The following is an 18,317-nucleotide window of genomic DNA, read 5'->3' on the forward strand; positions in this document are numbered from 1 at the left end:
TGGCAAATAGCATGGGCTGACGGGGCTCATAGCCATGGTAGGTAACCCATCTAGGAGAAGGTCACTCCGAACAAAAACCACAGGTGTCGCTCGCGCCTGGCTCCGCACCATACACCATCGGGAGGTCGGGGAGCAAGGGCGGATGAAGGCTTAAGCCCAAAACGGCCAGAGTAGGGCTGCGAGGTATTGTGCCCCACAGTCCTTAACTTGCACATCGTTAGGTGTGCCAACAGAGAACCTAAATCAATGGCACCGTATACTTCCAGCGGCGGTGGTGCTGGTCCCCCCCCCCCCCCCGGGAGGACACCATGACGACTGGACCCCAAACCCTCTTCCCCCCGCATGGAGAGGAAGGGAGAGATCATACAACCGAGAGGTCGGAACAATGGAGCATCTGAGAAATGATATGGACCCGAAGTGAACTGACAGCTGTCTACTGAAAACATCGCTTTCTCCTCCATATCGTCTCCTTCTACTTCTGGCTCACGGCCCGCGGGAAAAGATCTCGCGCATGCGCAGAACGCAAACTCCGAAACATGCTGTTTACATGCAGGTAGAGACCGGTGTTTCAGTTCAAATGGTGACCGTGTTAACTGGTGACGCAACCCGGTATCACGCCAAGGCGTGAAATAGATACGTTGGTCCACCTCGCAAGGCGTGTTATGTGCCACGCTTTGCCTGACCAAAGCGTGAAGAGTACACGCGTTCTTCCGCCCATCCAAATGAATGAGGAATAGCACCAACAGGGGGCGAGACGTTCTCCCAGCATTTGGTGAAATGTTTACGTAGTCTTTATTATCTGAATGGGAAATGCAATATTTTAGGGCAGATTCACCATTAAACGTGTTTCTAATAACATTTCTAGTGATAAATATACATTTAACTTGCATAATCTTCAGTCAGTGAATGTGTCTGATCTTTAGTTTGATAATTGATATATTTTTTTCGGTCTCGCTAAGCATGTTTCAACAACGTCAGGTTGTTAGGGACGCTGCTATCTTAAACTAGCAGCTCACATGTTTTCTGCTGTTGTGTTATTAAACCGTTACTTTATGAACTTTTCATGATGTCATCTTATTAGAAACACGTATATCTGAGAGCAGGGATGACGTCTTGTTTAGATTGATTCAGGTTAGCCTGCTGCAGCCACATCCTCTCTGTACAGTTGTTAGCATTAGCTAAGCCTGGCCATAGAGGAATTAAACACCAGCGAAGAAGAAGAAGCCTCAGCTTGAAGAGACACCTGTTTAATGGAGGACTACCAACAGGGGGCGACAATTAATGTCAATGTCAACAACTCAACAAGCAGCGTTGAAGGATTAGAATCTTCGATCTTCCGATCAGGTAAGATGAGCATGCTTGAAATGTTTTTTTCAATTTACATAAAAGCCGTTTCTCAATTTGCGTTCTCGTGTGTACTCGTGTACTTGCATTCTCGGTAAGCGTCATCAGTGGTAGCCCAAGCACTGTTCCAATTCCAAGTACGCGAGTACTGTCGTAAAACCCGGAAGTGTTCTCGATGCGTTCTCGATGAGGCCGTTCTACCGAGGACGCATCGGAGGTGACTCGTGTGGACTTGGGACCGTTAAATATCCCAGGATGCATTTCGCATTCCCATGTTTTAAAATATGTAAGCTATAATAATAGGCTATATATAGGAACATTTTACATATATAACAAAAATGTAGGCCTATTCATTCAAAATATTGACATACTATTTTAAAATTAAAGAGGCTGGGATTTTGTTTTATATAATTTGTTTATATTGTATACATCGCTGATAGAGGAAACCCATCGCAACGGCAATGAAAATCCCGGTCGGATCCATCCGATCGTGTGTGTGTGTGTGTGTGCTTTTCTATTCTAATCTGTGTAATTTCTCGCTCATTCGTTATTATTATTATTCGTTATAATAGCCTACTCTCCAACTACATAGGCAGTTAGGCACGCGCATCATGTGTATATAAATACACACGACAAGCATATCTTTTCATGTATATTCATTCAAAATATTAACATACTATTTTAAAATGAAAGAGGCTGGGGTTTAGTTTTATATAATTAGTTTATATTGTTCAGTAGTTTGAGGCCGTAAAGCACAGTTAACAGAGCTGAGGTGGTGACGTCATCGAGTCCGCTGCTGTTCCAATTGCAGGTGCGTACTCGCGTTCTCGGAAGTCTGTACTTCAAAGTCCGGACTTGCCAAGTACGTACTTCCAAATCCGCGAGAACGTAGTCCGCGTACTTGGTATTGAGAAACGGCTAAAATCTTTGTTTGAAAGGGGTTTTATAAGATTGACCAATGATGTCGTCATGCTATGTATATTTATGTAGCGGTAAAATAGAAAGAAACTAATGTTAGACTTAGTAAGTCGTTAACTGAAACGTTAACTGAGTACCGTTAACTGTACCGTCCTTAGTAACGTTAACTGAAAGACACTTTTTTTTTTTTAATTGAAACTTTGTTGTGTACAAAGTCCATTAGACAAACATATACTAAAGGACATCATAAAACAAAAACAGCATCTTCATAAATGGTCATTTATATATCTTGTCGTCGATAAACAAGTATAATATATAATAATATGAAAATATGAGCCTTAGGACAACAGAGTATAAACAATCTTTTTACATTTTCTAAAAGGCTATTCCATAAAGGAGCATAGGCGCATATAAAGGTTATTATGTAACGTCAAAGGAAGGAGAAATACCTTCAAGCATATACATAAAAAAAATAAACAAATATATATCCATTTGAAAATGTATATCAAATAGTATATCAAAACTAGTTGCCTGAGGTGAGAGCTTGCGATCTGCCAGCCAGTGTGTTCCTGGTGTGTGCAACCACATCCGCTGTGGCCCTAACGTTACAGGACCCCTTCATTCTCATCCATCGTTATTCTGTAACGGTCAAATCCTCATTATTTAGTATCAACTGTAATTTAGAATGTGACTAAACATGGATGGTTTAAGAGAAGGTCCATCAAGCAGCATTTTACATTATTTCGTCTCTTGTAACAGTTCTGCATTTCTAACATGAAATCCTGGAAGTCTTGTTGCAAGATAAATGATAGTGTTGATGGGCAAAATAGCCTAACGAGCACATCACACCCCTCGTATCCCTAGTAAGTGAAGTCGCCTGGCGGCGACTTGAGGGGGATATGATGGGCAAAATAGCCTAACGAGCACATCACATGACATGTACATTACAAATATAGTTAACTCTTGTTCTAAACTAACACATGTATAGTCAGCTATTTTTTCAGGTCAAGGCCTGAGCCGGAGGCCGCATGTCCCAACTAGGGGAGATGCTGGAGACTCAGACAATGCACCACACATTCGCAAGAACAGGAGTCAGTCTGCTGATAATATTCGGCCACAACTCAGGGTCAAGATACCCCTCGAGAAGCCCTCGCACCTGGTTAGAAACACAGAAGACACTCATAAAGACATCAGAGCCCGGAGGCTCAAGGTCAAGCTAAACATCCAGAAACACACACACCAGCCTAAACGCACACACCTCGTTGGGAGGGAAAATACAGCATAAGATTGTACCACACAGAACACCTCATGCTCTTCTGAAGCAGAACTTCCACGGAGGCGAAGCTCCAGACGACCTCAGCGCTGTTAGGGACTTAGAAAATATTCGATCTCTCACGCTTTATGAATCTGTATCACCTTTGCTACTTTACTCAATAAATCCGAGGCCCTCGTGCTGACAGACTTTATTACCTCTCCGTCTCATTTCATCTGGTCAAGTAACTAGACAGTTTTTCCCAACAGTGTTTTTATTTTCCGCTGTCTTACAGATCCCGTCTTTTCCTGCCCTTTATTATCCATCCTTTATTATCCATTCAAACAAAAACAACGGCTCTTTTAAGAGCCACTTTTCTACACTGCATAAACACAGACACCACACACAGGCATATACTCACTCACTCACTCACTCACTGTCTGTCTGTCTGTCTGTCTGTCTGTCTGTCTGTAACTGGAGAAGCCACTGTCTCCAAGTAAGTACTTGCCAAATACTTACCAAGTACTTCTCAATCTCATTTTCTATCCTTTACCCAAATCACTGTCCAAATAGCATGCCCGTTTACTTTTACTCGACCGTGCCTAAATCCACTACACTGTGTTCTCATTTTTTCTTCTTCTAATCAAGCTCTTCATGCTTTTTTTGTTTAGTGCTGTTGAAATGGCTAATCAGCAAGACAGAGGCGAGGCAGAGCAGGCTACGTTCCTTGCTGGCATGCTTCTTGCTCGAGAAAAAGTGAGTGTCAGTGTTTATTGAGACTGAGACTGTTTATTGAGATTGTTTATGGCAATTTTTTTGTATAATATTTTTCTTTATACTGCTTTTGATAAATGGCTCAATTACAAAGTGTCATCATACAATGATCACTTTCTGTCAAGCAGGGAAACGAGGCAAAGGGCAAAACAGGATCTAATTATCGGTTGTGTTTTGAAAACAGTATATTTAGACTAGAATTTTTGAATTCTTTCCTTTTGATACCTTAAAATGTGCCCTCAGAAATACCACAGGCTGTTACATGCAATTAGCACTTAACTTTATGCACGGTAAAGACTTTCTTTGCCTTAACACTATATTATTTTAATTTTACAGTTATATTGACTTGTAATAGGAAGAATGACATATGTTATTCCATACAGCCTGCACTGGCTGGAGGAAAAGCCCCAAAGTGACCTGAAAATCACACACGAGCAGTTATCGCAGTAACGAGTCGTCTCAAAGCTACGTTATACTCTTTTTCTTCCATTGTGTTGATGCCATAAGCCCAGCAGGTTTTTAGATTTGTATAGATATCATTTAGCAGAAACAGCTAAACAGTTGAAGAGGCTAACTGAGTCTACCAGGAAGAGAAAAAGAGTCAGACGGACCCAGAGCCCTGAAGAGAGACAGTTGTTTCAACATGAATTGCACCAAAGGGGACGCAGTTTACATCAGTGAATAGCTGTGCATTTTAATAGCTATTTGTTGGGAGTAGAAAAAAAAGAGATATTAAAGAGATATTAAAGCTACAACAATGCATTTAATTGAACATTTTGAAGAGAAAATGGTTGATCTGAAAAAAGGAAAGGTCAACCGTGCAAAAGTACACGAAAGTCTTACAGAGCCACCATCAGTGGTTAAGAGGTTGATTGATCATTGTGAGCACTTGTTAAACACTAAACACTTGTAAACTCATCTCTTCTTTTCTGTGTATATTCTTTCAGTTGTTTCTCAGGATGTTTGCGAGGCCTCCGCCCCTTTTGAGTCAGCTGGGGAGGATCATGCAGTGTCAGAGCTGATACTGTCGGTGGAAAAGCGGCATTACTTGGTAGGATGACAACTTACTCTAATTAAGTTAACAAAAAATGTAAAATGGATTTTATGTAAAAAAAGAAAAGAAAATTGTGCTTCAGAAAATGAGATGCAGAAACTGCTGGACCTTCTAATCACGGACATTAGTACAACGGACAATCCATCGACAAACACATCATGGTCATCGCGTCAGTCTGCAGCCGAGGATGAGTGGCGTAAAGCAAGGCCCTATCATTTGAACTGTTTGCTGTCATGCAATGCGGTTCCAAAAAGAAAATGCTGCCACTGTATAGCTCCAGCAGTCATTAGTTGCAGAGACTGCATGCCCAACGAGTGGCTCTGCATGAATTGTGATGTAACAAAACACCAGTCCCTTGCACTCCACAATCACGAGTCCTGCGTCAATGGGGTGTTCAAGCCCATTGAGCCAGGGCTTTGCTTTGTGCATAAAGATGGCGAATATGAACTCGTCAGTCAAGGTAGCGCTTTTGTAATTTACTTGAAAGTTGATACATTTTGTTTTGTCTTTTGTGTGATATTATTTCCTTTAATCACAACCTTAATTTGTTCCTTTTCAGCCATCTCACTGATAATTGAACATTTTTTTCCAGTACGTCTATTGCCTACTGTCAGACCTGAGTTGTGCTGTTGTGAACCAACAGACATCATGGAGTCAGCTGGGAGAGCAATCATTTTGGCTTCCATAAATGGTCAAATCTATTGCTTTTTATTTATTTTTATGTATCTATTTTTAAATATTTTCCTGTTTAATTGTGTTATAAATAACAATGCATTTACTGTTCTACATTTTGTTACCTATGTGTTTAGGTCGGTATGATCTACACTTGCCACACTTGGCATGCAAGTCATGTCCAGCCCAGTGGACACCTGACAGAAATGACTTGATAAGAAGTGGGTATTGGCCAGCATCTGTCAACAGCGACACAATGTTTGCAGCTGATCTCTTCACAACATTTGAAGAAATGAAAACAACAGCACCAAATCTGTCAAGAGGATGTTGGATGGGATGTTGGATGGGAGGACTTCACACTTTGGAAGCGTAAGATCGGTGTTGACCAAAGTTGCCTCAAGTAGTGACAAGGATATAACTATAATTGTTTTAATTACCACTTCCTGCTGTTATTTCCTTCTATCCTTCCTTCTTTCGTTATCAACTGTTAAATGTCCAGACTGGAAAAATACATGGAGACATCTTCCAAAGGAGCTTTTTGGAGTATTCTGTACTTACCAGTTAGAGAAAATGTCAAGTGTGGAGCACTTAACCTGTGCAGCATGTACCCCCAACATGCTGGCACTGTGTGCAGATGGCAACAGATGGTCTACAGATTTCGGCAGTCTAAAGGGTGAGTTGTTTTTTGCTATCTTAAATTAACTGAACATCATTTTTTTAACTTAGCATAATATTTTTTCTTGTTCTGTTAAGGTCTGAACAACCGCATTTTGATGACGCCTTCATTGCGAGAGATGCCGATGTGTACCGTTTTGTTGAGGACATCATGAGCAAGCAAAAAAGTGTTAGTAAAATTTGTGTTGAATTAGTTATTATGTCCCTCTAGACCAGTTTAGGTCTATTTATGTATCACAGACTAGTATCAGACCAGGCCTCACTACCTCCCAGCATTCTCACCACATTCTACAGGGGGGCAGTGGAGAGTGTGCTGACGTACGCCATCTCTACCTGGTTCTCCAGCTGCAGTGCGGTGGACAAAAAGGCCCTGCAGAGAGTGGTGAGATCAGCGGAAAAGGTCATTGGAGCCTCACTTCCCTCTGTCCAGGACATATTCCTGAGCTGCTGCAGGAAGAGGGCCCGGAAAATAGTGGGAAATAGTTCACCCTCTGAACAGCTTCTTTCAGCTCCTACCCTCCAAGAAGCGCTATCGCAGCATAAGATGCTCCACCACCAGGCTGCTGAACAGCTTCCTGCCTCAAGCTGTCAGGATACTTAACACACCAGCATCAGACACCAGATCTCCTCACTGAACTCACTGGACTGGCACACATCACTTTAAATATTTTTTTGATCTGTTGCACTTTATCTATTTATTAGAGTATTTTAAATGTCTTTATTTATCAAATGCATTTACAGGTATTATTAGGGTCCGGGCAGCTAAGCTGCCGGGAACCTATTGTATTCCTAGGAATTCTTTCTTCTTCTTTCTTCTTCCAAGGAAGTCATACTTCCCATGGGTGAAAACTCACCAAACTTTGCACAAAGGTCCAGTCCCATGCCAGATTCACTCAACTCCAAGGACATGTGCCCCCCCCCTCCTAGGGGGGGCACAATAAGCGTTTAAATTTAAAAACTTAAAAAATTCCTACCAAACCAACGGTAGATGCTACAGTGTTGAAACTTCACCACAATGTAGCCTCAATACTGCTGAAACTTTTGTCCACTTAAACTCATTACAAATTATGAAGTCCATCACTCTGTTTTTTTCAATAACTGTAAAACTTTTAAAATGTATCTCCTCCCACAATTTTTGCTCAATTGTCACCAAACTTGGTACAGAGCATCTCCAGACCGTCCTCAACAAAACTTGTTTCTCGGATTTTTGATTAAGCAAAAATTGATCCTACAGTGCATGAAAACGTATGACTGTAAACAGTACTGTAAACGTATACCATCAAATTCTTGATAAATACATTTTCAATCTTCCTGAAAAAAATTGAGAATATTCTGGAGTCATGGTTGATGAAGTTTGGCAAATATCAGAATTTTATCTCAAAAACTGAATTTTTGAGAACATTTTGAATTCTGCTCTCATGGGAACAACTGCAGCCAATGTGAGAGTGGAATTTTTAAACATCATATTTTCTCTTATGAAGCAAAACACTTATCATTAAAAACAAATCACCAACATTTCCATGCTGTCAAGATGCAATTTATGTATTATCAGATTTTTGTTTAGATGACTGAATATCTGAAATTTTGACCATTTTTTAAATTTGCCTTTACAACAGCTCAATTTGTGAAGCCACTGTTGAAATGCCACTTGCCAATTAGCTCAGTGCGATAGACAATGGTCTTTGGTTCCAGAGGTTGTGGGTTCAATCATCAACTGGTACAAATTGAACATTATAAGGTCAACTGTCCTGTCTTCCTATTCTCCTGTTTGTTGCTCAGAATTTGCCAAAATTAGCCCGGACCCGACCCATTGCTGCGCAGCAGCTATAATTATGTTATGGTCTTTCAGCTATCCAGCTACATTTATTCTATAAATTAATAAAAAATAAATAAAACTATTTATTCATCATTGGGATGTATGACTGTAATGAATGTGTGGGAATGTATGTTTTTTTTTTACTCGATCACGATCCCTGAGAAACTCCTTCTCGTTCTGTTGGTACTTGTTATCAACAAAATGACAATAAATTTGATTTGATTCCCTTTCAAGAAGCCATTGGAGCAGTATGGAGCATCTCTTCCAAGAAATATGTGCTGATATATGAAATGTAATATGTTGGCATCCTAAAAGGTTCCCTCTAAAGTTTATTCATTTTTCTGAAGCTGCTTCCTCATTAGTAGTTTGAGTAGTAAGAAAGTAAAACTCTTCTGTCTCCAATTGATGCAAAAAATGCCAGTTAGTGAGATGGGCCTTGACTCAATGGTTCTAGTTAATTGTAATAATTTTAGAGTAAGTCAGATCTTAACCAGGATTTTCCTTGTTATGCAGACAGCTGGCAGAGGAAGCTGTGAGGTCAGTCAGTGGTCCGCTGCTCATGAAACGGCTAGAAAAGCCAATAAACTGGACGAGGAGGGCCTTGAAATGGTCGTTTGCAGACATGGGGTGCTTCTAAAGGCACTCAACATGTTCAGAGGCAAAATATTTGCCCACTTTTCCTACAGAAGGAGCTTCAGGCAGCCACAAGTGGGCAGTTCTATTGCACGGATATTGCCTGCAAGTACTGGCCCTACCTTGAGAGGTTGGCAGTATCTATGCCGGAACTGACCCCTTTATTGCAGATGAGACCATTCCTTTCCGTCATGCATGCCAAAGCCCACTCAACAAAGTGTGAGGTAGTGTTGTCATGATACTGGAATTAATTGGACACAATACTTTAAAAATAATATTGATATCTGATACCATGTTAATACTGGGTTGGGGCATAAAATCTTTGATTGTCACAATAAGATAAATATAACAAGGCTTGTTTACTCTGTGAAGAACAATAGTATCTAAGTTAATTTACTTTTGGGAGGTGGTGATACTAAGTAGGCATTACAGTGGTGCAATTTGACAACCTTATGTTCAAGAGGAGGGCGAAAAATGCAGCCAATACTGGTGTATTGATACTGAAAAAAAAAAAAGTTTTAATATTCTGTATTGATATGTGTAACATTTTAGCGCTTTTGACAATGTGTGTGTTTGTGTTTAAAACTGGACGGATAACCTGGAGTGGCAGAAATCAAGAGGGTGCTGGGACAACTGCAGGAGAAGAAGTTGAAATGGTCAACAGCTACGTTTCTCGTTGTGCCCTCACACACGAAAAACTTACCAGATTTGGTCATGTACTTGACATGACCAAATCTGGTAAGTTTTTCGCCACTGTTAGACATTTTTTATAATAATAATAATATAATAATAATAATGATAATAATCTTGTGCTTACAGATAAGTTGGCTCCTGTAATCCACCAGTTTACTTTTTTCTCTTGCTTTGACTTTAATGTCAAACCATTTATTTTTCACCTGAGCCACAGTCCATAACATGATCATTAATAGGAGTTCTGTCAAGCTAAGCTCAGACAAGTAACATGGCATGCTTTGTTTTGCTAAAAAGCCAGGAATGACATGCTGACCATACATGCCATTGGGTGGAACAAACGGAAGCAAGATGGTCTGCATCTTGCTTTGTCTTGCAGACATGTCAAGGTATGTACCAAATTACATGAACAAGATCTGGTTTACTGACCATATTAACAAACAACTAATTTCCCTCTTAATCACACAAAACATTTTATAATATTTCTAAGACAGTGAGATTGTTGTGGCAAAAGTCTTGTTTTTTTTGTTGTCTTTCTTTAACTGCAGACTTTGCAAAAGGCTGAGGCTGCGTCTCAGAAATTAACTGATTTGTGCAGTGACCTTGACTGCCCTGAGGACATGGTGCACCAGTCGGTAGAAGACGTGAGACAGTGGGCGAAGGATGGTAAAGTCTTTTCTTAACATTTTTCTATGTAGTTTTAGACTTGGACTTAAGTACTACTGTATAAAATAAGTATGAATAATAAATACAAATGCTATGAAAAAGCTGTAAAACCTCTTACCAGAGGGCAGCAGAAACGAGAAAAGTCCACGATAACTATAGGTGGGTGTTTTCTGATGTTGTGGGCCCTGGTCAGACAGCATTTGTTCTCGTCACGGCAAGTCACGGCATGTAGTAGTTTTTCTAGTTTTCTATTGTTGTAGTAATAATCGTGAGAGGTTTGGTGCATTCACACTTCTCTACAGGTTCACTACAGGTTTATTGATTGCAGTGAACCAGAGTTAATTTATAAGGTTTGTTTTTCATCTGTCCCTGTGTGAAAGACCAGATAACTGGACTAAAAACTGTGACCATACATTCTGGGCTCTAAATAAATAAACCTAATTGTTATTAAAAAAAAAACATTGTGATTGTTTACTTATATTGTAATGTTTTCTATAGATGCTGTAGGTACCGGATCTGATGACCAGCACCAGCTTCAAAAATCAATTGAAGAAATTTTTCTGGGGGTTCATCAGAAAAAAGCAAACCTTTATAATCAGACCGGTATGTTCTTATCTCAATTATTTTGTGTTATGGTTTTAATTTTTTTTCCATTAAATGTAACAGAGATTTGGCCTGTTATTGAGGGGTTTTTATTATAAATTTGTTATGTTTGTTATAATTACATTACACATATTTCTCTTAAACATAATTTGATTTAACTCAGTCATATCTTTATACAAGACTGTTGAACATGTTTTTCTGTGTTTTGTAACTGCAGACAGCAACAAAATTTGACACTTAAGGCGAAGAAAACTCTGGACAGAGAAGGCAAGGCAAGGCAACTTTATTTATATAGCACTTTTCATACACAAGGCAGACTCAAAGTGCTTCACATATAAACATTGTCATACAATAAAAGAAAATAATAGATAAGTAAAAAGTAAAATAGATAGAAAATAAAGGCAAAGTTTTAAAAAAACATTTTAGAAAGGCAGAGTTAAAAACAATGCATTTTAGAAAGTGAGAAAATAAAGGCAAAGTTACTAATAAAATAAAAAATAGAAGCATTGTAGATTTAAGATTTAGCAGAAAGCTAAAGCAAACATAAAAGTCTTCAGTCTTGTTTTAAAAGCTGTCAGAGTTGGGGAAAGTCTTAAATCCTCAGGGAGTTTATTCCAGCTATTTGTTGCATAGTAACTAAATCCTGCTTCCCCATGTTTCGTGTTGACTGGGGATAATTAAACCATGTAGGGATTTATAGGTTAGCAACATGATTTTAAAATCAATTCTCTGACATACAGGGAGCCAATGTAATGATTTAGGAATTGGTGTAATATGTTCACATTTTTTGGTCTTTGTTAGAACTCTAGCAGCAGCATTCTGAATAAGCTGTAGTTGCCTTAGAGTTTTTTTTTGGGAGACCTGTAAGGAGACCATTGCAGTAATCAAGCTTGCTAGTGATAAAGGCATGTACAAGTGTTTGTAAGTCTTCGGTAGACATGAGCCCTCTAAGTCTTGTTACGTTTTTAAGGTGATAATATGCCGATTTTGTAACTGATTTGATGTGACTGTCGAAATGTAAATCTGAATCCATGATAACCCCTAGATTTCTGGCTTTGATTGAGGTTTTCAGGGACAGAGAGTGAAGGTGTTGGGTAACTTTAAGCCTTTCGGTTTTAGCACCAAATACAATTATCTCGGTTTTGTCCTCATTTAGTTGAAGGAAATTTTGGCACATCCAGTCTTTGACTTGCTCAATGCACTGGCACAACAGATCTATGGGCTGATAGTCATTTGGTGATAGAGATACATAGATTTGCGTGTCATCAGCATAGCAGTGATGATCAATATTGTTATTTTGCATGAGTTGCCCTAGTGGGAGCATGTATGTATTGTTGTGGATTTTGGTCCAGGAAAGGCCGCCGAGACAGGATCGCTTTTAACTCACTTTATTTGGTTGAGGTTATTGGTCTATTGTCTATCGTCTATGAAACAAAAGGAGAGGAATGGTAAATAACACGCGCGGAGCGTCTCAGAGCTTAGCATCCAGGATACGCTGCTGAGAGATTCTGTCTTCCAAAGGCGGAGTCTGAGTTTATGTATCCCAGGTGTTCTTCTTTGGGTTTTCTCACTTCCTGTGTGTGTCCGTTGCTGCCCCTAGTGTAAATGTTTTATAACTTTATCAATTGTGTTCAGTGCTGCCCTCAGGCGATTAGGAGGGGAAATTACCTCTAAACTATGCTTGGTGCTACTGGATATGGCTAAGTGAGAGTATTACAGTAAAAATGTATCGCTAGGGAATATTACAATTAAAAAATGTCACAGTATGAATAGAGAGGGTCCTAAGATCGAACCTTGTGGGACTCCACATGTCACGTTTGCTGATTCTGAAACAAACAACAGCCAGCTTCCGTTGTGGTCCAGCAGTCCTTCTTCTCCCGCGCATTCACCCAGAACACAAGGCAGACCACTATCAGTTAACGGATGTGCGCCCATTCTTATAAGAAGAGTAGCAGTGAGGCCACACCTGTTACATTGGTGCCGTGACCTTTCAAGGATTGGTTTGAAGGACGACATCACCTCGTTCGCCGAGGACGCTGCTGCCATTGGCCTGTCGTGGTACTGAGGTATTTCCGTGGAGAGTGCTCAGGTTTTTATTTTTGTTTCAAATGGACAATTTCTTCTTATATTTCCGTGTGTGTCAATGCTGAATGAAGTAGGTGTTGGCACATTGTGGACTTTTTGGTTCATCTTTGTAAACTGATTGAGTGCAAAAAAAAAAAAAAGCAGTTTCAGCACGTTTGTCAATTGTAAAGTGAAGGACTGATTTAGTAGTGTATATTTGTTTGCCTATTGATATGCTTTTCTTGTACTGTCATTTCGTGCTCTCGATTTATCCATTGTGATTTCACTGGGAACATTATTTTTTTTTTTCTCCATTGTGTTGATAAAGTGGCATTTAATATGGTAGAGGGCAGGACATACTCACTTGGTAGTGGGGGTGATGATGGTGACAGTTGACCTCAACTCGGTATGTAGACCGTGCCATGCCGAGCCACTTTGATCAGAACCCAGACTTAGGTTTGCTCATCACACAGTTAGCCGAAAAGCTGGGTGAGTCCATTACAGCTCAGCTGCAAGCTGATAGGAGCACAAACAGCACGAGTACTCCTCAGCCAACAGAGACTACACTGCCTAATGTCAGTGTTGTGCTGCAGTCAGCCGCAAAGGAGCCCCCCTTATTCAGGGGTGATGGCTCAGATAAGTTCACAGTTCACGAGTGGGAGAATCTCATGACCCTGTATTGAAAGAGACGTGCCATTCCTGTTCACGAGCAATCACAAGAGATTCTGGCGAGACTTATGGGCAAAGCAGGAGATGTGGTGAGAGTAAAGCTGCGTAACACATCTATCGATCACGCTACAAATGATATTGATATTGTGATATTCGATACTCTGAAACAGCATTTTAGTGAACTGTCATACTCAAGCATGCCTCTGGCAGATTTCTATAACACGCTGCCCACGCCAGGTGAAGATGCTATGTATCGGGAGTATTGGGTTAGGCTAAATAAGACAGTGGATGTAGCTGACGAGTGCTTGAAAAGGCAGGGCCGTAGTATTGGTGACCCGGGCCATGAGGTCAGCATGATGTTTATCAAACACTGCCCAGACCAATCTCTCTACAGTGTTTTTAAGTTCAAGTCTGCTGACAAATGGTCAGCCTGTGAAATTCAAGATAGGCTCGATGAGCACATGCAGGATAAGAAAACAAGATCTGCAGCAGCAAGGCCACTAAAACCAAGTGTTGTGGAGCACAGAGCTCATTCGTGCCACGTACCTGTGCTTGAAGAGGCACCTCTCTTGAACACTGCTGCTCTAGCAAGACCGCCTCCATCCCCCCTGACCACTGCTTGTGTCGACAATGATTGCATGAAGGGTCTGGTTAACCTGTTAGACCGGCTGGTCACAGTGCATACCCAAGTGCCTATCGGCTCTGGCACCCAAACTGCCATGCCACGCCCTTTCCAGAGAGTGTGCAGGGTCTGTGGGGCTCCTGATCATTCCTCATTGTTGCACTGTAAACAGGAGAACCTGTGTTTACAGTGCTTGTGTCCTGGTCACTGGAAGAGGGACTGTCCTCAACGGACGAACCAGCACCGCTTTCAGCACAATGGTCGTGCTAGTGACCGCAACCAGCAGCCTAACCAGCGCCACTCTCAGCCTGATGATAGCGCTGGTGGCCAGTCTCAGCAGTTAAACAGTTAAACCCACACCAAGAGGGGGCCGGTGTGGGTGAAGTAACTAAGACCCTTTCTGAAACATGTGACCTAGCTCAGTCATATGAGGAGAGCTGTGCCAAAGCACCTAAAGGGACAAAAATAGCCATTCAAGCAACCCAGAGAATCAAAGCTTTTGGGGAGCTGTTTTATGCTCCAGTCCTCGTCAACCACAGTGTGCAGCTTACAGGCATGTGGGACTCTGGCTCTATGGTATGTAACATCAGTGAGGAAGCAGTAGAGAAGCTCAGGTGTGCTGATGTTTTGCCGGAGAAGCAGTACCCCGAAGAGAACATTGTTTTGGTTGGCTGTGGTGGTTTGCGAACCCAGCCTGAGGGCTTTTATGACTTGGAGTTGCAGCTTTATGGTGTTCCATGTATAGTGCCCACTTTGGTTGTGTCTGGCCAGCGAGATGATCTCATATTGGGCTTGAATATCATCAAATATGTCACTCATGTCCTGAAGGGTGATGGCGGGTACTGGGATCTTGCATCTTTTCAGGACCATCGATCTGACCCCGATATCGAGCACTTCTTGTCCATGTTCACAAATGTCGAGCGCTGGAAGGGGAGTGCAGTCCCTGACAAGATAGGGACTGTCAAGCTCACCCAGGCTGTGACTCTTCTACCCAGGCATGAACACTTGGTTTGGGGCAGACTCCCTGCCAAGTCGCCTATGTCACCTGGCAGCACTGTTGTCGTGGAGCAGACCAACTGCAAAGCCATGCCACGAGGTGTCCTAGTGGGTCGTCTTGTCACACCTCTCTGGGGTGATAGATGGGTGCCAATGACAGTTGTGAACCCATCTGACGAAGTGGTCACACTGAAAAGGAATTGCAAGTTGGCCGATGTGTTCCCGTGCTTAGCAGTCGAGGATCTTGGTGTTTTCCAGGGCTCACAAGCTGCTTCAGAGAAAGAGCAACCCGACACAGGGAAACGACAGCATGATTCACCTTCCAGTGCTAGTCTTGCGTCCCAGGCCGGCAAAGGTCTGTCAGAGTTGGGTCTAAGCGACGTCGATGTAGCCTCATGTCAGGTTAGCGAAGCTTGTAAGTCCCGGCTCAAGCAGCTGATAACTGACTATCAAGACATCTTCTCCAAGCACTCGCTTGATTGCGGTGAGGTCAAGGGATACGCACACCGCATCCGTCTCACTGATGATCGCCCTTTTCGCTTACCATACAGGAGGGTCCCTCCAGCCCACTATCAGAAGTTGAGGCAGGCTCTCACTGATATGGAGGAGAAAGGGATAATCAGAAAGTCCACAAGCGAATATGCGTCTCCTCTGGTGATGGTGTGGAAAAAGGATGGTGGGTTGCGGGTTTGCAATGACTTCAGGTGGTTAAATGTCAGAACCATAAAGGACGCACATCCCCTGCCTCACCAGTCGGACTGTCTCACTGCCCTTGGTGGCAACTGCTTCTTTAGCACAATGGACCTCACCTCTGGCTTCTTCAACATTCCGATGCATGAAGATGACAAGAAGTACACAGCTTTCACGACTCCTCTTGGGTTGCATGAATACAACCGCATGCCACAAGGTCTGTGTAACAGCCCTGCTTCCTTCATGAGGGTGATGACTGGGATCTTTGGGGACATGAACTTCACAAAGCTTCTGTGTTATCTCGATGACCTTCTTGTCTTTGCCCCAACCAAGGAAGAGGCTCTGTCCAGACTCGAGGCAGTGTTTCAGAGGTTGCGGGAGAACAACCTGAAACTGGCTCCTAAAAAGTGCCACCTCCTGCAGAAGCAGGTCAGGTTCCTTGGCCATATCATCAATGGCGGGGGGGTGTCCGTTGATCCTGCCAAGGTGGAGGTAATCACCAGCATGCAGGTACAAGACCTCATGGAGGCAGATAGATGCACGCCTTCTGTCCGGAGGCTCAGATCATTCCTTGGCATGGTGTTCTACTATCAACACTTCATCCCCAACCTGTCTTCCACTGCAAAGCCCTTGTTTGCACTTACAGCTGGGCAGAAGAGGCGAGGGAAGTCAGTTAAGGGTACAAAACCCCAATCTGCCTACCGCAAGCTTACTGCTGCTGCAGTGAGGCCACACCCGTTACACCAGGAAGTCACTAAGTTGCTGGAGGACAACTTTCTCAATGATTTTACTTATGAAGGGTAGATTTGATATTGGTCTGTAGTTGTTAATAATAGAGGCAGAAAAAACTCTTCGAAAATATCAGGCGTTATAATCAGCAGGTGCCAGAGGAGGAGCGCATTGTTGAGGAGAAGGTGGAAGGAAAGCTGTCTCTGTTGGGGGGAAACAATGAGGAAGACAGTCTGATCTGGCCATGGGAGATGCACAGCAGTGGTATGAAGCAATTTATGTTTTAAGGCTATTATGTGTGGGCATTTAAGTATGTACAGAGTTAATTTAAATATGGAATCAACATAGTTTCTATAGCACAAAAATATTGTCAGCTAATGAAGGTATAAGAGGGGAGTAAGAAACCTTTGCTTTCAATTCTAAATAAAATTTATTTTCACTTGTTTTCCAGATTAGAAAACATTACTTAAGTTTAGTTTCTGAAGGTATTCCTACCGTTGAAATGTACCTATGACAATTGTTAGAGGGATGTTATTTGACTGATTTCAAGAATAAGCAATATCGCTAAGAAAAAGAAGATATTCGATGCATGCATGGCCAAAATGCGTGTCCAAGAAGAACAAGTCATCCTTGTAAGAGGACCAGATGCTAATTCCCTGCTTCAGGATGTCCCCGAAGAAGACATCCAAGAGCAACACGATGACCTATACGAAAGCACAGACGACAGTGACTGAAAATGTTCTTATGTAGTAGTAGTACTAGTAGTAGTAGTGCCAAATCTTAGCAAATGTATCTTCCAGTTTCATGTTTCAAAATTACAGTGGTATCAATACCATGTAGTGTTGTTATAGCAGTTTCTGTGACAATGCAGAAGTGATTTTCCATGCCATTACTTCAGGTAACAATAAAACTAGAGTCTGCAGTGTGTTTAAATTGCCTCATGATGTAATGTTTTTGTCTTCTTGAAAATAAAAAGTGAAATGGTTCATTTTTCTTTCTTTTTTTTAACTTAAGCCTTACAGTCTAAACCTCTTATAGGCCCTATATATAGGATATACAACCAAAGGTTCGTAGCCATCTGATTATTTTTTTGCTGATAAGAAATTCAGGATGTCCAAAATTCTAAAGGCTACAAAGTGGTCTACATATTGATGTGTAATTGAGACAAATTTGACCTCCAAAACAACACACACTATCAGCCTTCTCTCTAAATATCTTTGCCATATATTGTCTTTTTCTGATAAGGATTGACCAGAAAGAGCTTAGTTATTCAAATACAACAATAATTACTCAAAGAGAAAATAAATATAAAGAGACAGATCCATATCTTGTTATGGACTGGTTTAATATAAAACATTCATTGTCCAGTGAAGAAGGCCTCATGTGTCTGGCACAGGCCTACTTTCTCAATATCTTTGTCAATTAAAAACAATTGTGTGTACAAATCTGA

At 41.5% G+C, this 18,317-nt stretch overlaps 1 pseudogene across 1 annotated transcript; it reads left to right on the top strand.

Annotated features, from left to right (window-relative positions):
• Positions 1-4,648: 4,648 nt before the first annotated feature.
• Positions 4,649-17,601, top strand: LOC311360730 (annotated as a pseudogene). Its single transcript has 14 exons — positions 4,649-4,700; positions 5,236-5,339; positions 5,935-6,033; positions 6,152-6,383; positions 6,514-6,687; positions 6,768-6,858; positions 9,019-9,367; positions 9,737-9,876; positions 10,126-10,217; positions 10,377-10,494; positions 10,993-11,097; positions 11,315-11,364; positions 16,981-17,131; positions 17,417-17,601. The product of its transcript is annotated as an uncharacterized misc_RNA (transcript).
• The last annotated feature ends 716 nt before the right edge of the window (positions 17,602-18,317 follow it).

This window comes from Micromesistius poutassou (assembly GCF_964030765.1).
Source record: "Micromesistius poutassou genome assembly, chromosome: 16".
In the NCBI taxonomy this organism is placed as follows: domain Eukaryota; kingdom Metazoa; phylum Chordata; class Actinopteri; order Gadiformes; family Gadidae; genus Micromesistius; species Micromesistius poutassou.